A 24,866-nucleotide genomic window follows, 5' to 3' on the forward strand; every position below is an offset into this window, starting at 1 on the left:
TCATCTCTGGATCAAGATTGGAAGGATTAGGCAATTACTTGTATCTATCAGTAGCAATTAATGGCACGCCTGGATAAAGGGATAGAAACAAGTACATTTAGCAGTCTAACCTATAACATGGCTGACATGATACACACCGGCTGGGAGCCATTTTTCCAGAAGACTCCATGTGTAACTGATCATTAGAGCACACCGCACTATTTAAGGAGTAGCTTGGTCTACCTCCACCAACACATTTGAGAGATGTGGTCTATGGAGCTAGGTTGGAAAGTCCCCACTGAGCACTAGTGCAGTAAGTAATGTTCCTGACACCTGGGTCATTTGTTGGTATATTTATGCCACTTTCGTAGTAATTTGGTTATCTCTTCTAATTTTTTCACAGCGTGTGACCTGTGATCGAAGCAAACCCTCACATTTGCTCCCATATGGCCTGGAAATCTCCATTGCCACATATGCCCCCCACCTAAAACATCAAGAGCATGATGACGTAGATTCCTGTATTTACTCTCCTCTTTGTGTGTGAATATGTGATGTACTGTATGAATACACTTGAGTAATGAGATGACTGCATAATGTTTTCAGCATTAGCTGTTACAGAAGTCACACCAGGTTACTTAACCTGGCTTATAGATAATGATAATTCTAAGGTTAGAGATTTCACTGTTTAAGAGTGTGTATTGCATCACAGAGGTTTCATAGTTTAAACTACCATATTCTAATATTTACATATTTTTGTTCCTGTGTTCCTTCTCCTTTTCTAGGATTCTTGAAGTGGATAATCTCCAGTTTTCAATCAACTCACCCTGTGTAGAAGGATGTGGGTAAATATCTCTTGATGTTGCATGGAATGCATGCCCATGCATAACTCCTGCTTAGTATAGGATAAGAGTACACAGGTCTTAGCTGTCCTGATGAACTCTGCACATCATGCAAAGCAGATGAAGCATGTCGACCCCGAATAGAGACACAGGCTCAATATATGCCTCTTTGTGACAGGTATATTTTTAAGCATGTCACAGGACCCCTTTTTTTTAAAGATTTGGGTTAGGGTTCTCTGGAGAAATGTTTACAGCTTTCTGTCCTAAGATCCCACTAAGAACATAGAGAATATCAAAGTGTTCCCTTCCAGGTGAGCAAAAGAAGTCAGACAAAGTGACTGCTTGTTTTGGGAAACACCCTCCACTTTTGGCTTATGTATTTATTGGCTGCCCCAGAACTTTGCTTTGCCCATGTCCCTAAAATGGTGGCTTTAAAAGACTCTTTAAAAACCTTTAGAGCCTCTTTAGTTGTCTGCCCAGGCTGGAGAACTTAAGTACATTAGTTTTCACCTCCATGGTAGGTCATTGAAGACCAAGGATCTCACCCACCCTTTGCATCATTAAGGGGAAGGAAGCATTTTCCTATGTAACAGGTCCAGATGGGGAGACCTGTCCAGTGTCTGGAGAGGTAGTCAGCCCAATGGCTGATGAATACAAGTTATCCTAGGTGTATGGTTGACCAAATTCATCCCCTTTATCACGGTGATCATTCTTAGTCAATGCTAAAATTATTTTGAATAATCTGGGCCTTTGCTTGAGGTCAATGTCTGATTAGTTGCCAGAAGACTGCCGTCCAGAAAGATCAGAGCTCAGCCTTGATTGAAGTGGACGCAGTCAGAGAACAGTTTAGCTCGCACTAACTCATTGATGTTTTGAGGTCTAGTCAGGGCCAGACTTGGAACTCAAAGCAGCCCTGGGAAATCTTGTTAGACCAGGCATTGTACGGTGCATTGTGAGCAAGTGCAGCGAGTGTGCTTGACCACTTCAAGGGGGCTTGGTGGGGCGATGGGTTTCTCCCTCCCCAAGTAAAGTTGGTAAAAAAAATGACAAAAATGCTGCATTCTCTAATATGTTTCATTATATATTCAATTGTATTAGTTTTCAAAGCTCAGTAAATGAGGACCTTAAAGTGCATGAGAGTACAGCAATCTTTATTGGGGCTTTTCAATGTTTCCCTCACTGTCAACCTCCAACAGTGTGTCTCATCTCTTCAACCTCTAATCTCCTCTCACATGTATTTCATTTGGTTTAGATCGCCTCCCATACCAGTGTAGAGTATTGGAGCACTTTACATCACACATTCATACATACATATATATGGACACAATGAATCATATGTGTGTAAATCAGCAGATAAAAATGTTACGTTAAGACAAAGGGGACAACAAGGTGTAGGTAGGCATTTCTTTAAAGTGTGTTTGGTCTGGGGAAGTACAAACTCAGGATTAAGAATGTATCAGTGGTTAGGGCTGACTTTACTAATACAAATGTATTTCTCCCCTATCAATCCCTTTTGAGCAAAATTAGGATAAGGAAAAACTTGGAAAAGATAACTTTGTAACCTGGACCATGCAATCTGCATGCAGCTCTTTGATGGTAGTTAACAGCTCACTGTGTGGATTACTATTGTATTGTATGATCTTCACAGTAACAAAAGGATCTCTGTGACAAAATCAGTACCCCACTGAACTATGCACCTAAAATACTGTTCTGTGATCTGCATAGTACACATGTTTTTTGCAGCAGGCACATAAACCCTCTGTGATACCTTAGATGGGTCAGAACTGCAACTGGGCAAAACCCAAGTCTCTCCTAGCGGGTAATTAATCACTAGAGTTATTCTTGGCACTTTTATTGTTGCCTAAAAACTGTTGAATAAACAAGGAACTCTGCAGAGCTTTCAAAATTGCTGTACTGCTACAAAAAAAGGTCCCTTAGTAAAAATAAAAATAAATAAAAAAAAAAGCCCCTCCCAGAGCAATGCCTCATGTCTGCTACGCCCCGGTACAGCCTTGGGTCTAGTGTGGGTTGTGGTGCCGGTGCAGGACCCAAAATGACCAGGTGGTTCCAATTGGCATTGAGGGAAGACCCGCAAGCAGAGTCCCACTAGGAGGCCCTTGTGGCTGCTGGTGTGTAGGAAAGTTCCCTCTTTGTTGGCATGGTTACCCCCATTTTCTGCCAGTTGTCAGTATGTTTGACTGTGTTTACTGGGTTCCTGCTTACCAGGGATCTTCAGGCGACGTGCAGCTCTAGTCCCCAGCACTCCTTCCTGCAAATCCCAGTCTCCTGCGTGGTACTCCTGTGGCATGGAATCCACTTTTGTAATGCTGCGTGGGCTTCTTCTGTGACTTTTGTGTTCCGGTCCTGTGGAACTACTGTGGGTGCTGCCTCGTTCCTGTGGGCTCTCTGCGATGCTGAGGGTCCCCTGTGACTCCCCCTCCTGGGTTGAGTCCGTCTGGGCTTTGCTGGTCCCCGGTAGCACCTCTTTCCCACTAACCACAAGTTTGCCTTTGCCAAGGCTTGTTGGTGGATATCCTCCACCGACACCCATCTGCAATCTTCCTTCCGGTGTGGGACATCATCTGCATCCATACTCCATTATGAGTTTGGTTGCCTTTGTGGGAGACAAGGTGTAGCTCCAGATCCGTGTCTGGTGGAGCAGAAAGAAGGGAACTGATGTCAGCACGCATGGGTGGACTTATACATGGCTCTGCAGGTCACTTCCAAAGTGAAACAACATCAGCACAGAGGCACACGCCGCCACCTACTGGTGCATAGAAGTACTTCTTGAAATTTTTGGGATCCAGTCTGACACCTTGCAGAGTATTCAAAAGGTGAGGAATCTCGGATATGAAGTATCTATTAGAATAACATGTTGCTATAGCCAGAACTGCACGTACGATTTATGACACAAGGCCTCAGGGATTCCCTTGTCTGGTGGAGTGGACGGAATGCATTTGGGTAGATCTTGAGGTATGCATCACCAGGCTCTCAGGGAAGGGGTCGTGGGAGAGAAGGGCTAGGTCTCCTGAGACAGGACAATGGTGTAAGGCAATCCTGAGGTGCACAGGAGCCCCTCTGCAAGGTTTGGCCCAGGTCCCCAGGAGGATGTTGGTGAAGGCTTTTTTGAAGGGAAGAAGTGGTCCTGTCAAGCCAGCTCCTGGGAACCTATGTCAAGATGTGTCTTAATCTTGACAGCAAGCAGCTGAAGTTCAAGGATCACTGCCACCCTGCACATCAGAGGGGAAAGCATGCCAGAGCCCAGTAAAGTGTCAAGGCCACTGGCATCAAGCAGCTCTTCATACTAGTCTTCTTCTGGCTCAGAGTCTTCGTCCAGGGGAACTTCATCCTCACCTCTCCCTTCAGGAAAGAAGAGTCGATCTAGGGGCAGTAAGTCCATTTGTAAGTAGGGCCTGGACAGTGCAAGCATCAACACTAACGACACCAGGTCAAAGTCAGGGATGATGATTGACTAGATGTTGAGCGATGACAATGCAAGGAGCCACGGTGGAAGAGGGCACCTGTGATGGCATCGTTCTGGATCTGTGTGATGGGGGTCAGGAGGGTAGTGTCAGATGGCCCAGTTGGCTTTGGGTGAGAACCTGCTGGCAGTAATCTAGCAGCTCTCAGTTTCATGGGGCCCGAAGGCACACCAGAGAGAATTGGTGGCCCAAGGGTGGCTTGCATGGTGTCCTAGAATTCCTTAGGTTGGGTGGGTGGGCATCCCTCCAGCTCTAGTGAACTCAGGGTAGCGCAGAGCGGGCTCTGCAGGACATGTGCAAGAGTGGAGCCGGAGTTTGGATAAGGGAAGTTGAAAGGGAAGTTGAAAATGACTTCAGCTTCTTCTTCTGGGACTTACCCAACTTGGAGGAAGAGGACTTATAACACGAGGACAATCATCTGCGAGAACAGCTCCAGAATCAACACTGTGATCTACACCAGGAACGGGACTGGAACAGCGCAGAGCCTTCTGCTGTGCTAGCAGAAGCTTCAATGTCCGTTTGAGAATCAGCTAGAGGTGCATCAAGTTACACTTGACACAGGTCGTTGGGTTGTGGCCCGACCCTGGGCCCCAGAGACAGACCAAGTGGGGACCAGACAGACATCTGTCTTTGCAGGGGACATGTCCCTAGCAAACAGGTCTAAAAATGTGTCCAAAACAAAAATGACAGAGGTAGCTCTCTGGATCAGTGCCGTTGGCACAAAAAGGAACTGATGTTCCAATGCCAGGGGTGGGCGTTTATACAGGCAATGCGACAGCACTTCTGATGTGGACAACACAGACGCAGAGCTGATCAACACCACCTACTGGCACATAGAGATACTGCTCAAGAATTTCAAGATCCAGTCTGACACTTCAAATCAAATCAAATCATTAACATTTATAAAGCGCGCTACTCACCCGTGCGGGTCTCAAGGCGCTAGGGGGGAAAGGGGGGGTTATCGCTGCTCGAACAGCCAAGTCTTTAGGGGTCTCCGGAAAGCGGAGTGGTCCTGGGTGGTCCTGAGGCTGGTGGGGAGGGAGTTCCAGGTCTTGGCCGCCAGGAAGGAGAAAGATCTCCCACCCGCCGTGGAGCGGCGGGTGCGAGGGACGGCAGCAAGTGCGAGGCCAGCGGAGCGGAGGGGGCGGGTGGGGACGTAGAAGCTGAGGCGTCTGTTGAGGTATTCCGGTCCCTTGTTGTGGAGGGCTTTGTGTGCGTGGGTGAGAAGACGGAAGGTGATCCTTTTGCTGACTGGGAGCCAATGCAGGTGTCTCAGGTGTGCGGAGATGTGGCTGTTGCGGGGTACGTCGAGGATGAGGCGGGCCGAGGCGTTTTGGATGCGTTGCAGGCGGTTTTGGAGTTTGGCTGTGGTCCCGGCGTAGAGGGTGTTGCCGTAGTCCAGGCGGCTCGTGACGAGGGCGTGGGTCACGGTTTTTCTGGTGTCGGCGGGGATCCAGCGGAAGATCTTACGGAGCATGCGGAGAGTGAGGAAGCAGGCGGAGGACACGGCGTTGACTTGCTTGGTCATGGTGAGAAGAGGGTCCAAGATGAAGCCGAGGTTGCGGGCGTGGTCTGCGGGGGTCGGTGCGGTGCCGAGGGCCGTGGGCCACCAGGAGTCGTCCCAGGCGGACGGGGTGTTGCCGAGGATGAGGACTTCCGTTTTTTCAGAGTTCAGCTTTAGGCGGCTGAGCCTCATCCAATCTGCGACGTCCTTCATACCCTCTTGTAGGTTGGTCTTGGCGCTGGCGGGGTCCTTGGTGAGGGAGAGTACAAGTTGGGTGTCGTCGGCGTAGGAGGTGATGATGATGTCGTGCTTGCGTACGATGTCGGCGAGGGGGCTCATGTAGACATTGAAGAGTGTCGGGCTGAGCGATGAGCCTTGAGGTACGCCGCAGATGATCTTGGTGGGTTCTGAGCGAAACGGAGGGAGGTAAACTCTTTGGGAGCGGTTAGCGAGGAAGGAGGCGATCCAGTCCAGGGCCTGGCCTTGGATCCCGGTGGAGCGTAGGCGGGTGATTAGGGTGCGGTGACAGACGGTGTCAAAGGCAGCCGAGAGGTCGAGGAGAATGAGGGCGACTGTTTCACCGTTGTCCATCAGGGTTCTGATGTCGTCTGTGACTGAGATGAGGGCGGTTTCCGTGCTGTGGTTGGTTCGGAATCCGGTTTGTGAAGGGTCGAGCAGGTTGTTGTCTTCCAGGAAGGTGGTCAGCTGTTTGTTGACGGTCTTTTCTATTACCTTGGCTGGGAAAGGTAGAAGAGAGATGGGGCGGAAGTTTTTCAGGTCGCTTGGGTCAGCCGTAGGTTTCTTTAGTAGGGCGTTGACTTCAGCGTGCTTCCAGCATTCGGGGAAGGTAGCAGAAGAAAAAGAAGAGTTGATGACGGTCTGGAGGTGCGGGGCGATGATGTCGTCGGCTTTGTTAAAGATGAAGTGCGGGCAGGGGTCCGAAGGGGCGCCGGAGTGGATAGAGTTCATGATGGATTTGGTTTCTTCCGTGTTGATGTGGGTCCAGTTGTTGAGGGTGATGTCCGGGGAAGCGGGTTCAGTGGTGTATGGTTGGGTCTGGTGTCCGAAGCTGTCGTGGAGGTCGCTGATCTTGCGATGGAAGAAAGTGGCGAGGGATTCGCACAAATCCTGTGAGGGCGTGACGGCGTTGGCGCTGGGGTTGGAGAACTCTTTGACGATGCTGAAGAGTTCTCTGCTGTTGTGGCTGTTTTTGTCTAGTCTGTCGGTGAAAAAGTTCCTTTTGGCAGTGCGGATCAGGTGGTGGTGTTCGCGTGTAGCGTTCTTGAGGGCGGTCATGTTGTCAGCGGTGTGGTCCTTGCGCCAGGCCTTCTCAAGGGCACGACAAGTTTTCTTTGATTCTTTGAGGGTCAGAGAACCAGAGAGGTTTTTTGGTGTTGGTCTGTCGATGCGTGCGTTTGAGGGGAGCAAGGTTGTCAGCGCAGTTGGAGATCCAGTTTGTGAGGTTGAGAGCTGCGTCGTTGGGGTCGGTGGTGAGGGTGGGTTGGTTGGCGGCGAGAGCGGAGAAGAGTTGCTCTTCAGGGATCTTGTTCCACTGTCGATGAGGGATGGGTTGAGTGCGGAGGTGGGAGGTCTCGCGTCGGAATGTGAACTTCCGACACAACTGGGGCATATTCTAAGGTGAGGAATCTGTGGTTCATAGGTTATCAGAGTTTGATGTTAAAAGTCTAACTACAGTATTACTTGGTGCAAATCTTATCTAGCGGGCAAGTCTCAAGCTATCCAACTCCTTTTTTCATTCCAATTTTAGTGTGGTAAATCATGGGGTGCAGAAAGAATCTTCTTTAAGTCTGATATCTTTAAGTGTCTATCCACGAACTTTGGCTCTTCTGATCCGATGGCATTAATTTAAAAAATGTGGCTAACGATAACCAGCTTATTCTAACATTTGATCACACCATGTCAACTTCACTTGAAACGTTACGAACTGCACGCAAGACAGCTCTACCCGGCTTGGAACTAACTTGCAAAAATGTTAAAGTGCTAAAACTGAAATATTGTGGTACTTAACAAGCAAACCTTCTTTTGTACTACAAGAAAATGCCTGTCCTGTAAAGGATAACACCTCTTCTTTTGCAACAAACTCAGTTCATAACCTTGGCGTCCAGGTGGACAGAAACCTCTCCCTAACTGACCATGTTACAAAGCTCTCATCTTCCAGCTTTTCTTTAATGTCGGATTATCCAAAAGACTCCGTATTCTTTGCCTCAAAAATGTTCTTCTCCGGTGATACAGGCATCTATCACCAGCAGATTAGACTGTTACAATTCATTGTTATAGGAGTTCTAGACTCTCCACTGAAATACCTGCATCATTTTCAAGCTGCTCCTGCCAAGATAGTCATTTCTCTACCTTGGCACACCTCTGCATCTTCCACACTGCACTCTCTTTATAGGCTTCATCTGCCCAAGAAAACCTCAAATTGTCAATTGTGCTCCGTCAATACCTATTTTTTTTAAAAGAACCAAGCTGGAGGATGAGACTTCTCTGTTCAATCTGCGCACCTTTGGAAAACTCTATCTTCCACTTCCTATTACATTAGACTTTTAGAAGGACTCTGAAAACTTGGTTGCATACTTGCTAGATCTAAGGTAAGCCACGTTTCCTGTTCTGTGAAAGCCAGTGCCAGGATACTTTTCAAGTTTAGAGTTTGTGCTTCACAGATATAAATAATGATAATAATAAGCTACTTTAGTTGTATTAGTTCAAGAATGCTATGTACCAAACGTACAAGTTACTTACCTTCGGTAACGATATATCTGGTAGAGACATATTCTAGTTGGCGATTCCTTACCTTTGAATTCCCCCAGGCGTCAGTCTGAATCCGGAGATTTTTCTTTGAGCAGTACCTCGGCGTGCCGTCAGGTGGCATCCGTCGACTCCACAGGCGTTGTTGACTTCGTGTTCGCCATCATGATGTTGCGCTCGTATATAGGTGCCCCCCCCCCCCCAGAACACTGACAACAGTTTCTTTTCATAACTTTCCACGCCAGTAGCGCAGAGCCATGAAGAACACAGAGGGGTGTGCCAAAAATAGCGTCCTTAAAGGGGAGTTCCTGTCCCCAGAAATCAGTTCGCAGTGCGGGGAGGATGGGAGGGTCGGTAAGGAATCTGCAACTAGAATATGTCTCTACCAGATAAATAGATACCCCAGCAATACCATCCCCGGTGGAGGGCTGTGAACTAAGATCACACCAAGAAGTACTGCAGGACCAAACGGCCAAATTAACCGTCCCTCTGGACATGACCGTCCAGGCAGTAGTGTTTGGTAAAAGTGTGCAGCGATGCCCAAGTTGCTGCCTGACAGATGTCCAGGACTGGAACGCCCCATGCTAGCGCTGTAGTAGCAGCAGTAGCTCTGGTGGAGTGAGCACGCAAACCTTCAGGAGGTTGCTTCTTAGCCAGGGTGTAGCACATTTTTTGGCATAAGAGCACCCATCGTGGAATGGTCCTCTTCTTCACTGCCATCCCCCTCCTTTGCAGCCACATATCCCACAAAGAGTTGATCGTCCACCCAGAAGTCTTTGGTACGATCAAGGTAGAACGCCAACACTCTTTTTGGGTGCAGACGGTGGAGTTTCTCCTCTCCATGTGAGGGACGTGGGGTGCATATAAGGTAGGCAAGGTGATGGATGGTCAGAAATGGAAGGGTGTCACTACTTTAGGTAGGCAAGAAGCCCTTATGCGAAGTACCAATTTGTCAGGATGTATTGCCAAGAAAGGTGGCTTAGATGAAAGAGCATGGAGCTCACCTACTCTGCGGGCAGAGGTGATGGCAACTAAAAAGACAGTCCTGATGGTAAAGATCCGTAAAGGGCAGTTGTGAAGCGGCCGGAACGGGACACACAAGGTATGTTAATACTAGGTTTACATCTTATCGGGGCATGATGAATGGGATAAGAGGAAAAATATGTGTGAGGCCTTTAAGAAACCACGCACCAATGGTAATTTAAATAAAGAAGGCTGATCTGGTAACCTCAAGAAAGCAGAGATAGCAGAAAGATATCACTTACGGGTGTCCAGGATGGAGCCTTGCTGGGCAAGGGAAAGAATAAAGAGGATGACCTGAGAAAGAGGAGCAGATAGAGGATCGACAGTTTTGTCGATGCATCATGCCACAAATTTCTTTCGACAGGCGTATACGTTTTTTGTTGAGGGACACCTAGCTGCCAAGATAACGTTACAGGCTTCGAGTGGCAGGTCAAAAGACGTCAACTCTCGCCGCTCAATCTCCACACAAGGAGGCGGAGGGTGGACAGGTTCGGATGGATGCCCCTTCACTGCTCCTGCAACAGAAGATCCTGCCAAAGAGGCAGTCTGATCAGAGGAGCTATGGCCATGCTCAACAGCTCGGGATACCAGACTCGTCGTGCCTAGTCCAGAGCCACCAGTATTACTTGGGTTCAGTCTTGCCTGATTTTCTTCAGAACTCTGTGCAGAAATGGTATGGGCGGAAAGGCGTACAGGAGGCCTTAATTCCACTTGTGACGAAAAGTGTCGCTGAGCGAGTGCAACCTTGGAAAATTTAACGCACAAAACAGATGACACTGTGCGTTCTCTACAGAGGCAAACAAGTCTAACCAAGGTTCTCCCCATGAAAGGAAGAGACCTTGTGCCATCTTCGGATGGAGACGCCATTCGTGATTGACCACCCATCATTGGCTGAGTTAGTCTCCCCTGGCATTCAAGGAACGTGCCAGGTGTTGAACCACCAGGGAAATGCCCTGATGTTCCAGCCAAGTCCACAGGTGAAGAGCCTCTTGACAAAGGGTCTATGAGACCCCATGCCGCCTTGTTTGTTGAAGTACCACATGGCGGTGGTTTGTCTGTGAACACCTGCACTGCTTTCCCTTTGAGAGAGGGAAGGAACGCCTTTAATGCTAGACGAATTGCTCAGAGCTCCAGAAGATTGATATGGAGCCCGGTTTCTGCCGAAGACTAGAGGCCTCTGATCTCTGCCTTTCCCATGTGTCCACCCCATCCCAGGAGTGACGCATCTGTCACTACTGTAAGATCGGGTTAGGTAAAGAAGAGGGATCTGCCTTTGACCCAATCCTGATTTGTTAACCACCACTGCAGGTCTCTCGCAGTTCCTTCCTAGATCTGGAACTTGTCGGAGAGATTCCTCTGATGCTGCGCCCACTGGAACGTCAGGTCTCGCTGCAGAGCCCGCATATGCCATCTGGCCTTTTGAACTAGAAGGATGCAGGAGGCCATGAGGCCGAGCAGCCTCAGAGTCTTTTTCACCAAAATTCAGGCTAGAGGCTGAAACATCTGTATTGTAGCGTGAATATCCTGGACTCGCTTTTCGGGAGGATATGCCCGAAACTGCACTGTATCCAGAACAGCAACGATGAAAGGGAGGGTCTGAGAAGGAGTCAGGTGTGACTTCAGCACGTTGATAGTGAACCCCAGCGAATGCAAAAGGTTTGCCGTAGTCTGGAGGTGGGAGATGACTGTCTGGTGCGAATTTGCCTTCAATAGCCAATTGTCGAGGTAGGGGGAAGACTGGGACCCCTAACCTGCGCAGATGAGCTGCCACCACCACCATCACTTTTATGAACTCCCGAGGGGCACTGGTAAGGCCAAAGGTGAGCACAGTAAACTGAAAGTGCTCGTGACCTACCACGAATCATAGGTAACGTCTGTGGGCCCGGGAAGGCAGGAATGTGGAAGTATGCATCTTGCAAGTCCAACGCTACCATCCAGTCTCCGGGATCCATGGCAGATAGGACCTGAGCCAGTGTCAACATTTTGAACTTCTCTTTTTTTTGGAAGAGATTGAGGGATCGAAGATCTATTATAGGTCAAAGACCTTTGTCCTTTTTCGGAACCAGGAAGTAGAGGGAATAGCAACCACAACCTACTTCTGGCAACGGGACCCTCTCTAAAGCTCCTTTGGCCAAAAGGGCTTGGAGTTCCTTGCGGAGAAACACCATAAGATCCTCTGATATCTGAGTGTATGAAGGTGGCATGGCTGGAGGAGATGTCTCAAAGGTGATGGGAGTAGCCCCTCTGGACAATCTGGAGAACCCACCCGTCCGAGGTAATGGATTGCCATTGGAGCAGGTGATGGCATAGCCTGCCACCTACTGGCTCCTGATGTACCTGCGTACTAGGAAGGCTTGGAGGCTGAAGAGGGGGCGGGGGTGGACTGGGTGACCCGCTGGCTCCCTGATCCCCGGGAACGTGGGATCCGGCCCCCGCGCAGGGGCTACACAGCATGCACAGGTGGCCAGGGGGAAAAGGACGCGGTTGGGTGCCCCTTCCGTAGCCATGAAAGGGGCGCAAGGCGTACTGTTGAGGTCTAGGTGCAGGCGCTTGGCCAAGGGACCGGGCTGTGGCTCGGGAATCCTTAAAGCGCTTAAGCGCCGAGTCCACCTTGTCTCCAAAGAGACGTGTGCCCTCAAAGGGCATGTCCATCACGGATTGCTGGACATCTCCGAAAAGCCAGATTTTCTCAGCCAGGCGTGGCGTCTCACTGCCACCATCGATGCAACCGATCTGCCCAGAGTCGGTTGTATCCAGTCCACAACGAATCATGAACTTAGCTGCATCCCTTCCATCTATTACGGCCTAGGACAGGACAGTCCGAGCCTCCTCTGGAACTGCAGGCAGCACTTGCACGACCGTATCCCAGAGATTATAGGAATAGCGGCCCAAAAGGCATGCGGCGTTCACGGACAGCAGCGCTAGACTGTTGGAAGAAAAGAATACAACTTCTTCCCCAAACTATCCAGTCTTTTTGATTCCCTATCCGAGGGTGCGGCAGGGAATGCGCCAGATGAAGAAGCCTTGGTGACAAGGCTCTCAGACGTGGGGTGTTGGTCAGGAATTTCGGGTCTGACGGCGCAGGCCAAAGGTGGCGGGCAATCGTCCTATTCACAGGAGCCCCTGTGCTGGGTCTGGACCAAGTACCCAAAAGGATGTCAGTCAGACCCCGGCTGAAGCACATCAGTTAGGATGCTAGGCCTAACCTCCAGAGAAGGTAGCTCGAGGTCCAAGACCTTGGCCGTTATTCTCACCACCATAGAATAAGAAGCACCCTCCTCCATAGCCACGCTAGGAGGAGAGAGCATACCAGTGTCAGGGGAGGTGTCTAAACCACTGGCATCACCCAAATCCTGCACCCAGTCCATTTGGGGGTCAAGCTGGTATTCTAAAGGGTCCAGCGTCCCCTCCATACTCTCCTTGTATCCATACCCACAAGAATAAGGGTCTGGATCAACCCTGGGCCCAGGAGAGACCACAGAGAATGGAATCGGCATCGATAGACGTCGTCCCGGCTCCGTGTTATCAGGTATGAGGATGGTATCAACGTCGATTGCGGGCCCAACCGACGTCAGGAGCGTCAACGTCTGACCAGATGCCAGGGAAGGTCGCCGTGGCACGACCGGTGTCAGGACGGATCCGTGATTGGATCCGGAGGGGCCCTCCGGAGCCAAGGCTGAAGCCAATGGCTTTGAAACCGAGGGGACCCCAACTGACTCACCTGTGCCCGAAGGCTCCAAAAGTGGGTCAGACCGCCCAAAAATGAGGCGCATGGCCTTGTAAAATTCTTTAAGTTGGGCAGGGGTAGCTCCGGCTCCCGGGAAGTCGGGGAAGCGTGCAGCCAACCCAGAAGAAGACTCCATTGACGGAGGCCTAGAGCGTCAACACTCTTCCCGCGTCATATCATCCGATCGACGGGGTGAAGTCGAAGAACACTTATCTTTCTTCGACTTCTTTTTGTGACCTGAATGTCCCGATGACTTGGAGGATGAAGAGTGGTGGTGACTCTGCAGCCGGTCTCGAGACCTTCCTCTTGAACGGGCGGAGTTGAGTGTCGGGCCGCCATGAGCTTTAGGGACCGCTCCCTCAAAGCCTTCGGGTTCATGGCCCGACACTTGGAGCACAACTTCGGGTTGCGATCGTGCTCCAGGCACCAGAGACACACAAGGTGTGGATCCGTCACCAACATAATTCGGTGACAGGAGTCGCAGGGCAAAAATTTTGACGTAGTCAAAAAGTGACTGAGGTAGCTCTTCTCCGGATCTGCGCGTACGCTGACGCGGAAAGAAAAGAACAGATGTCAGCGTGCAGGGGTGGTGCTATTATATACGACCGCTACGTCATCACGGCGAGCATGATGCCAACGACGCCCGCGGAGTCGACCGACTCCACCCGACAGCACGCAGAGGTACTGCTCGAAGAAAAATCACCAGGTCCAGTCTGACGCCTTAGAAATTCAAAGATAAGGAATCTGCAACTAGAAGTCTCTATCAGATAGAATGGTCAAAAGCCTACACAAATTACTCTGAAGAGCAGGGACTGAAAATGCCTCTGACACGAGGAAGAACCCTGCAGAGTGCACTTATGTTTTAGGCGACCCACCTATCAGCAGTGTACAACAGAGAACCCCCTTTTCAGAGGTATGAGACCCAGACCGGGTCAGAAAATAATAATGAAACCTGTCCACTTTAGTGAGAGAAAGAAGCACAACACATGCAACACAGGAGTACCACCTTGAGTGCTGGAACATGATGAGAAGAAAAGCACCTGTGAGGAGCAGTAACAGCACACTGGGTGTCACATGATAAATAAGAAGCACACCACTGCAACTGCAGTAGAAAAAGTGGAACAGGGAACAATACAACTGCCCCTGAACAATGAACCAAGCCAGAATAAGACTTTGTAATTGCAGAGGACTTAAAACTGATTCCCACCAAGAGGTTCCATCAAAAATCATATCAAGCAAAGAAGCTTGCACATCTTCTGAGAAAGTGGAAGAACAGAACCATGACCTTCATTGCAGCAATACTGAAGAAGCCATAATCCTTCTAATGCACTCTGTGGCATCTATCCCACATCTAACACTAAGTTTGGCAGCCTGCTGACCATTCCACACAAATGGCAATAGAGCATTTCTAGCCTTGTAAGGCAGAGAAGGCAAAATGCACTCCACTGAGTCTCACAAAACGAGGGAGAAGCAAGCAAGGACGCAGGAAGCATTGGTGGACCGCAAGGTAGAACTAGATGACGTGAAAATCTGCCTACCAGAAGCATCCAGCTGTTTGGCTTCTCTCTCTGGCGGGACAGGAGGAACCTGCGTAGAGTTGTGTGCGAACAAAGCAGTTTGCACCACAAAACTTTGAGTAGTTGGATGCCGCCAGAGGCATGACGGTGTCTATGCGAGATAGAGAACTCCACAAGGGGACCAGAAACTGGTTGGGTCCAAACTTCCAAGAGGATATCATAAAGAGCCTCGCAATAAGGAAGGACCTGCTCCACAGAAGACCGGTCAGGATGTAAGACATCACGGAAAGGGTCTGGGGCTAATTGCAAAGTAGGAAGTTGTAAATGCAACACTTCCTACATATGCTTTAACATGTCTGCAAGAGCAGAGCTAGCCTCTGAACCCCACACAGGGGATGATAGGAGGCTGGAAGCTGGCGAGGAGTCTAGACCGCTAGCGTTGGCTAAGTCAACTAACCAATCCAACTGATGAAGCGGAATTGTTCTGGAATTTGGAAGCTGGGGTTGGAAACCAGCCCCTCCGATGGGAGAACTGGAGGGTAAGCCTCAGAAACCTTTGATTGAAGACTAGCTGACTTTAACGGCGCCGCTCCCGGGGGATGTGTCGATCGAGGCCGGGAGGCAAAGACCTCGACATCGGAAGGGACGTCGTCCGAATCGGGGGATACAACAAACATGGCGTTGAGCGAAGTTATAGGCGCCACCACTGCAAGTCAGCAAGGTAGAAATGGATGCCAAAATCAGAGCCGTAAGTGACGAGACAAGCGCAGAAGAAGGTAGCAATGGGAGGCTGTCGCTTGGCGCAGAGCCGACTCCGTAGTCGAGGGCGAAGTCGCAGGTGAGGATCCTGTCAGGCCAGCAGCCACCTCATTAGGGCCCGAAGGCACTTCAGAGGGAGGAGTAGACCCAAAAAGAGCATGCAACGATAAGTAATAGTCCTACATTTGGGCCAGGGTCGGCCTGGCGCCGGAATAAGGTGGGATTCACAGGGTCGACTCCTGCGCAGAGAGGAAGGGGAGGAGCTGCACAGGGGCGGGGAAGCCAGAGGAGGACGCAACTTCAATTGTGGGCAATGCTTACCTTCAGATGTCACAGGATTTAGAAACGTTGAAGGAGCTGTATGCGAGCAACTCCAGGAACGGTTGCTAGGATGAGCTGTTGAAGAAGGACTACGACTCCTACGAGAGTCCTGTGAAGATTACAACACCTGTGCTGCAAAGAGCTTCAGTCGCCGCTCTCGTAAGGCCTTAGGCCTCAACTGTTGACAGGCGTTGCAGTTGCCAGTATCAAGGTGGATGCCTAAGCACCACATACAAAGTGGGGGTCCGTGACCCACATTTGTCGAGCACAGGAACAACAAGGCTTAAAGCCATAAGCACTGCTCCAATGCGGAAAACCCCGAAAGGGAAGGCCAAAAACTGGCCAGAGGCAACCGCTTCTCGGATCTGCGTAGCTGCGTGGGAAAGAAGAAACTGACATCAGCACGTCAAGAGAGGTATTATAGGGCCTCCGTTTAGATCATACACAGAGGATGATGTTGATAGAGTCGCTCGACGCCCTCTACCAACGCGCAGAGGTACAGCTGAATATTTATTTTCAGATCCAGTCTGGTGCCTGGGGAAGGAATCTCCGGCTAGTTGTCTCCATCAGATACCTCGTAGTAAAGATTTTTTCCAGGCTGGTTCTAATTCAGACCTACTATCTGTACTGTGCCTACCTCACTCCAGTCAGTCTTCATCAAGAGCCTTCTCCCCACCCCTACCTGCCCCCGCCGTTTTGGGGTTTATGCCGACATCTATCATATGGTATAGTTATGCCCGTTGATTCGGAAATACTGGTCCGCTGTGGTGAAGAACCATCAGCTGTACTGGGACAGAAGGTGCAACTTTCACCCCTGATGCTGCTTAGGTTTCTGGAGGGTTCTTGGGGTTTGGGAGCGGATCATGCACAGCTGGGAATGGCTACAATGATAGCGAAATGTGATATTGCAGCCTACAGAAGGGCTCCAACTCCTCGTACCGTGTCACAGTGGGAACAGGGGTGGACTGATGTGCTTGACAAGAGAAACCCGTGTATGGTGTAGGGAAATGCCCCTTTTGGCATAGTTTCCTCCCCTGCCCACTTTTTGCCAGATATTGATGCCAACCTGCCAGTGTGCTGAGATCCTGCTAACCTACTTCCAGCACCAGTGTTCTTTCCCTAAACTGTACCATTGTTTCCACAACTGGCACATTGGTATAAAGGTACCAGTGTTACCAAGGGCTATGTGACCAGGGAGGGTCCCTAAGGGCTGCAACTTGTACGGTGCCACCATAATGGACCCCTCCTAAGCACATGCACACTGTCATTGCAGATTGTGTGTCCTAGTGGGAAGAAAAAGCTGAAGCTGAATTGGCATCCCTCTCAGTGTGCCATGCCCACCAACCACTACCTGTGGCATACTTAGGTTACCTCTCTAGCAGGCCTTACAGCCCTTAGGCAGGGTGCACTACACCATGGGTGAGGGCATAGCTGCATGAGCAATATGCACCTACAGTGTCATTGTAAGTACAGTGTGGCCATATTAAGTACATGGGACGGAAGTTTGTCTTGACGAACTTCACAGGTCTCTGATGGCTTCACTGAAGGCTGGGAAGTTTGGTAACAAACTTCTCAGCACAATAAACCCACACTAATGCCAGTGTTGGATTTATTGTACAATGCACCCAGAAGGCATCTTAGAGATGCACCCTGTATTTTAACCAACCCTTTAGTGTAAGGCTGACCAGTCTGTGCCAGCGTGCCACTAAAAAGCAGGTTTCTGACCCCAGGGTGTGAGAGCCTTTGTGCTCTCTGGAGTCAGAAACAAAGCGGGCTCTGGGTGCAGGATGCTACACACCTCCTCCTGCAGGAACTGCAATACTTGTCGGTGAACATCAAAGGCTCAGGCCCCCTGTTACAGTGCCACAGGACACTCCAGTTGGGGAGATGCTCGACCCCTGGACGAAGCCCCACTTTTAGTGGCAAGTCCGGCAGGAAAATTAGGAAACACAGGGAGGAGTGACCACTCCAGCTAAGAATACCCCTAAGTAGTCCAGAGCTGAAGTGACCCTCCCTACAGAATTATCCATCTTGGTTTGGAGGACAAGGACCAATAGGGTTAGGAATGTGCCCCCCTTCCCAAAGGGAGTGGGCACAGGGAGGGTGTTGCCACCCTCAGCGACAAGGGCCAATGGCTTCTGCCCTCTGACCCTTGTAACAACCCTAAATCAAGGATTTAAGGGCACCCCTGAACCTAGCTCACCAGATTCCTGGCGACCTCAAAAAAGAAGAAACGAGAAGAATAAGGACTGTTAACCCAGTCTCAGCAATGAAGACTCCAGGCGACAACTGACTTGGCCCCAGCCCTACCGGCCTTTCTGCAGCCTCAAAGACCCCTGCTCCAAGAAGACAATGCCTCCTGTAGGACCAATGACCTCTCCAAACCCCCAGAGGACTGCCTTTCCAGCAGAAGACCAAGAACCCCCGAGGACAGCGGTCCTGTCCACAAGAAACTCCAACAAGCACTCCACAACTGCCCCAGATCCATGTGTCCTGCCCACTCTGGACCCAATGCCCATGTCACGTGCCCAGGTGGCCGACCGGTCCAGAGCAGGTCCCCAGACGATTCCAACCTTGTGTCCACCCTAGGTTGACCCCTCCTGGCCAACACAACAACGCCTGCTGCCTGAAACCCGAGGACCTCCTGACCGCAACCGGATCCGACGAAGATTCCTGATGCCTAAAGGTACCCCCCTGCACCCACAGCCCCCAAGCTTTGGGGAATGAGACCGATGGTCCAGCGGGATTCAGCAAGGCGCCCTCCTCCTTTTCCAGACTGTGGTTTTCCAGAACCCAGCCCTGGACCCAGCCTGAAGCATCTTTTGTGATCCCCTATTGAAAGGCATTGCGTACCCAGCCTTGCGTTGGCACCCGGCCACCCTGTGACACTGAGGTTTTATTACTGGTGCCTACCTGCCCTCCCCCCCTACCCCCGGTGCTCACCTAATCCCCCAGGTCTGCTCACCAGATTGTTTACAAGCACCCCAGTTCTCGTAGGATTCCATTAGCAGACCATTAGCAAACCGCCACCAACTTTGACCTCTGCACCGAGCCGGCCCTGTGTTGCTGGTGGTGCACCTTTGGGGTCAGCCTAAACTTTGACCTGTGGACATCCTAAATCTCAAAGAAAGGTAGCGTAAGTTGTGGACTTACCTGTTTTCTGTTCTAACACTTGCCCCCCAGGACACTCTTGACCCCTATGAAATATTGCACTGTCAACTTTTGAAATCGAAAAATTGCTACTTACTTGTAAACTGTTTTATTTTCTAAAAACAAACAAAGTACATTTGATACCTATGCTTGATACCTACGTACAACTGTACTTGCAACAAATGTCTTCTGGTAATAAAATATATTTTTTGCTAACTAAAACTATTGGCCTGGAGTTAGTCATTGAGTGTGTGCCTCATTTCTGGACTGTGTGTGTAAAACAAATGCTTTGTACTACCCTCTGATAAGCCTAACTGCTCGACCACATGTAGGAAAGTACCATCTTGCCTGGCATGTTACCCCCATTTTCACTGTACGTGTTTGTTTTTGCCCTTATGTCACTGGGATCCTGCTAGGCAGGACCCCAGTGCTCATAGTGTATGCCCTGTACGTGTTCCCTGTGTGGTGCCTAACTGTATCACTGAGGCTCTGCTAACCAGAACCTCAGTGTTTATGCTCTCTCTGCGTTCTAAAATTGTTACTGCAGGCTAGTGACTAATTTTACCAATTCTCATTGGCACACTGATACACCCATATAATTCCCTAGTATATGGTACTTAGGTACCCAGGGTATTGGAGTTCCAGGAGATCCCTATGGGCTGCAGCATTTCTTTTGCCACCCATAGGGAGCTCAGACAATTTTTACACAGGCCTTCCACTGCAGGCTGAATGAAATAACGTCCTCGTTATTTCACAGCCATTTTTCACTGCACATAAGTAACTTATAAGTCACCTATATGTCTAACCCTCACTTGGTGAAAGTTAGGTGCCAAGTTACTTAGTGTGTGGGCACCCTGGCACTAGCCAAGGTGCCCCCACATTGTTCAGGGCAAATTCCCCGAACTTTGTGAGTGCGGGGACACCATTACACGCATGCACTGCACATAGGTCACTACCTATGTGTAGCTTCACCATGGTAACTCCGAACATGGCCATGTAACATGTCCAAGATCATGGAATTGTCCCCCCAATACCATTCTGGTATTGGGGGGACAATTCCATGATCCGCCGGGTCTCTAGCACAGAACAAGGGTACTGCCAAACTGCCTTTCTGGGGTTTCCACTGCAGCTGCTGTTGCTGCCAACCCCTCAGACAGGATTCTGACCTCCTGGGGTCTGGCAGCCCCGGCCCAGGAAGGCAGAACAAAGGATTTCCTCTGAGAGAGGGTGTTACACCCTCTCCCTTTGGAAATAGGTGTGAAGGGCTGGGGAGGAGAAGCCTCCCCAGCCTCTGGAAATGCTTTGATGGGCACAGATGGTGCCCATCTCTGCATAAGCCAGTCTACACCGGTTCAGGGATCCCCCAGCCCTGCTTTGGTGCGAAACTGGACAAAGGAAAGGGGAGTGACCACTCCCCTGACCAGTACCTCACAGGGGAGGTGACCAGAGCTCCTCCAGTGTGTCCCAGACCTCTGCCATCTTGGATTCAGAGGTGTTGGGGGTACAGTGGACTGCTCTGAGTGGCCAGTGCCAGCAGGTGACGTCAGAGACCCCTTTTGTAGGTTCTTACCTCTCTTGGTAGCCAAACCTCCTTTTCTGGCTATTTAGGGTCTCTCCTCCGGGGTATTCTTCAGATAACGAATGCAAGAGCTCACCAGAGTTCCTCTGCACTTCCCTCTTCGACTTCTGCCAAGGATCGACTGCTGACTGCTCCAGGACACCTGCAAAACTGCCACAAAGTAGTAAGACGACTACCAGCAACATTGTAGCGCCTCATCCTGCCAGCTTTCTCGACTGTTTCCTGGTGGTGCATGCTCTGAGGGCGGTCTACCTTCACCCTGCACTGGAAGCCAAGAAGAAATCTCCCATGGGTCGACAGAACCTTCCCCCGGTTAACGCAGGCACCAAAAGACTGCATCACCGGTCCTCTGGGTCCCATCTCATCCCGATGAGCGTGGTCCCTGGAAAACAGGAGCTGGATCCAAGTGACCCCCACAGTCCAGTGATTCTTCAGTCCAAGTTTGGTGGAGGTAAGTCCTTGCCTCCCCACACCAGACAGCAAACCTGTGTACTGCGTGATTTGCAGCTGCTCCGGCTTCTGTGCACTTCTCCAAGGATTCCTTTGTGCACAGCCTAGCCTGGGTCCCCAGCATTCGGTCCTGCAGTGCTCAACCCTCTGAGTTGGACTCCGACGTCGTGGGACCCTCCTTTTGTGACTCCGGTTTCACATATCTTCTAAGTGCCTGCTCTGGTACTTCTGCGGGTGCTGCCTGCTTCTGCGGGGGGTCTCTGAGTTGCTGAGCGCCCCCCCTTGTCTCCTCCTCCATGGGGCGACATCCTGGTTCTTCCTGGTCCCCAGCAGCACCCAAAAACCTCTACTGCGACCTTTGCAGCTAGCAAGGCTTGTTTGCGGTATTTCTGCGTGGAAACACTTCTGCAACATCCAGCTCGCCGTGGGACATCTTCCATCCAAAGCAGAAGTTCCTAGCCCTTTTCGTTGTTGCAGAATCTTTGGCTTCTTCCACCCAGAGGCAGCCCTTTTGCACCTTCATCCGGGGTTTCCTGGGCTCCTGACCCCCCGGACACTATTGCGACTCTTGGACTTGGCCCCCTTGCCTTGCAGGTCCTTACATCCAGGAATCCATCTTCAGTGTTTTGCTGATGCTTGTGGTTCTTGCAGAATTCCCTTATCACAACTATTGTGTCTTTCTGTGGTAGTAGGGTAAATTTACTCCTACTTTTCAGGGTCTTGGGGTGGGGCATCCTGGATATCCTGACTGTTTTCTTATAGTCCCAGCGACCCTCTACAAGCTCCCATAGGTCTGGGGTCTATTTGTGATTCGCATTCCACTTTTGGAGTATATGGTTTGTGTTGCCCCTAGACCCATGTTCACCTATTGCATCCTATTGTGATTCTACATTGTTTGCACTACTTTTCTTACTGTTACTTACCTGTTTTGGGTTGTGTACATATAACTTGTGTATATTACTTACCTCCTAAGCGAGGGTATTCTCTGAGATACTTTTGGCATATTGTCATAAAAATAAAGTACCTTTATTTTTAGTAACTGAGTATTGTGCTTTCTTATGATATTGTGCTATATAAGTGGTATAGTAGGAGCTTTGCATGTCTCCTAGTTCAGCCCAAGCTGCTTTGCCATAGCTACCTTCTATCAGCCTAAGCTGCTAGAAACACCTCTATTCTACTAATAAGGGATAACTGGAACTGGCACAGGGTGTAAGTACCACAAGGTACCCACTATAAGCCAGGCCAGCCTCCTACACCACACTACCACAAAAGAGAGTATTAGTATTATCTACTTTAGCCTCTGGGGAACCCCTGGAATCTGTGCACACTATATCTCATTTTGATATAGTACATACAAAGCCAGCTTCCTACATATGAGGATTGGGGATGCCCAGCAAAGCATGAACCTACATAGGGAAGGTGGTTGGGCCTGATAAAATAACCTTACCCACGACTGTAGCGAACGCTATTGCCTTCTCTGTTGGGCATTGGTACTTTGGTGCATTGTACAGCTGCCTAGCACTTTCTACGAAATGTACTATCACATGTCATTTGAATGCATAATTAACATTCAAACACTTACTTGAGTTGTTTTAAACAAAAATCTTAAAGTTTTTAAGGAAAAAAAAGACACTGCAAGATTAGATTAAGTTACTTACATTGGGTACACTCTCTTCCTGGTGGATAGCCTAACCGCAGATCCCTCACTTTGAGTGTGGTGCCTCACAAGAGGCACAAGACTGATGCAGATATTTTTTTGCATTGGTCCTGTGCATCAGCATATAGTGTTGTGTGGCTCCACATCAACCTAACCCCCGCTCCTCCCCCCCTCCCAACCAGAAGTTATGCCGGGGGCGCGGCCTGACCGCCGGGCAAGATGGCCATCACCGCGTGAGGCTCTGCCTGGCCCGGGGCCGTTTATCTGTTTTATTGCTCCATTAGGCGGTGCTGGCGGGTGCGAACCTAGCGCGCTCCCCTAGAAGAACCCCTGGGCTGTCGCTGGCGGCTCGGGAGCACGGGAGTGGCCGGAGCGGATGTGGAGAGGCGCGGGCGGGCCTGTTGACGGCCTCGTCTGCTCGCGCAGGGTGCCGGGCGGGCGGACGTGGAGGCCCGTGGCTGTTCCCGGAGGTGTGTGGCCGGGTGCGGTGCTACGATTGGGGGCCGCTCGGCGACTTAGTCGGGTCGCGGCCCCGTGGCGCACTTGGTTTTTGTGGCGCTGCTATTGAGGAGGCACTGTTGGACCCCGCGGTACATCTGAGGCCTGGCAGTTCAGCCGGGTGAGGAGGAGGCCCGGGTGGAGACGAGCTGGCGTGGTGAGGCCTTCTCTGGGGGCCTTGGAGGTTTGTCGTTGCTCTCCCTGGCTTTCGGGGGGGGGAGCCGCCCGGAGCGCCTGGGCAGGCCCCCGGGCTGCTTGCTGAGGACACGTGGCAGTGCCCGGTCGAGGGCGGTGTTGGCTGTGGTCGTGGTGGCCCGTGGAGGGTGAAAGCGAGGAGATTATCCTGCTTGGCAGTGTGGGCTGCGAGAGCCTACGTGGACTGGCTGGTGCCCTGGGGCCCTGCTATTTGCTGACCTCTGTTGCTGCTGCAGGGTCCTACAGTGAGATCTGCACTGTCTGGAGAGAGATACTGGATTTGGGGCTCCCGCTTGGCCTGTTCTAATTGCTTGGGCCCGGTTAGAGGTGTTGGTATGGAACAATGGGCAAAGCTGACCAGTGCCAGGCAAAACTCACCTGTGACGGGGGGGGAAAAGAACGCTGCTGCTGGCTCACAGCCCTGCGAGGAGACGAACGGAGAGGATAGTTCTGAGGTGTCGGTGAAGTCCATGTTCTTGGACCTTAAGTCCAGCCTGGCTGGCATTGACTCCAAGTTGGACCATGTAACTGAACAGCTCGATCGCATCAGGGCCCGTGTGGACGATCACGATTCCAGGTTTGAGGCCCTGGAGTCACGCACCTCTGAAATAGAGGACGCATGCCAGGGTGACAGGGACCAGCTTGCACGAATGGAGCGAATCCTTGAAGTCATACGCAATAAGAACGAGGACTTGGAGGCAAGATCCCGCCGTAATAACATTCGCATCGTGGGGTTGCCGGAGGCGACCGATATGGGTCGAATGGAAGACTTTGTAGAGCGGATGTTATCTGACCTGTTTACTGGTGAGCTCTCTCGGATGTTAGTGGTTGAGAGAGCGCACAGGTCCTTGGGGCCCCGACCTCTGCCGGGGACCACTCCACGCCTAATTATTGCGCGTCTACTGAACTACCGTGACCGAGACACTGTACTCTGTTTGGCAAGGGAGAGACGTCCGCTGCTATATAAGAACTCAGAAATAAATTTTTGCCCAGACTATACCCTTGGCGTGCAGTCTCAGAGGTGTGCTTTTCTGCCGGTTAAACGACTGTTGAATCAAGCAGGAGTAAGTTTTGCTCTGCTATATCCTGCTAAGTTGAGGGTGCGTCATGAGGGTAAGACGCTCTACTTTCCGGATCTGAAACAGGTGGCCAAATTTGCTCGGCAGTTGCCTAAGGTGCGGGAGACCGCGGGGCACCGGGGTCGTGGTGCTGAAGACGTCGCCCTGAGTCACAATGACTAATTGGCTCCGGTCGGCCCAGTACCCATTGCTGGAGCTGCTTGGGTGCGCTGGTTTGCTCCTTGCCTGGTCCCGTCTGCTTAGTGACCCGTAGTTGGCCCATGGGCCCCTCTTCCCCGGTGTTAGCTGGGCGGAGAGGTACCAGGCTGGTTACAGCCCCTGGGATGAGTCCTGACATTTAC

Source organism: Pleurodeles waltl, chromosome 6 (genome assembly GCF_031143425.1).
Source record: "Pleurodeles waltl isolate 20211129_DDA chromosome 6, aPleWal1.hap1.20221129, whole genome shotgun sequence".
Lineage (NCBI taxonomy): Eukaryota > Metazoa > Chordata > Amphibia > Caudata > Salamandridae > Pleurodeles > Pleurodeles waltl.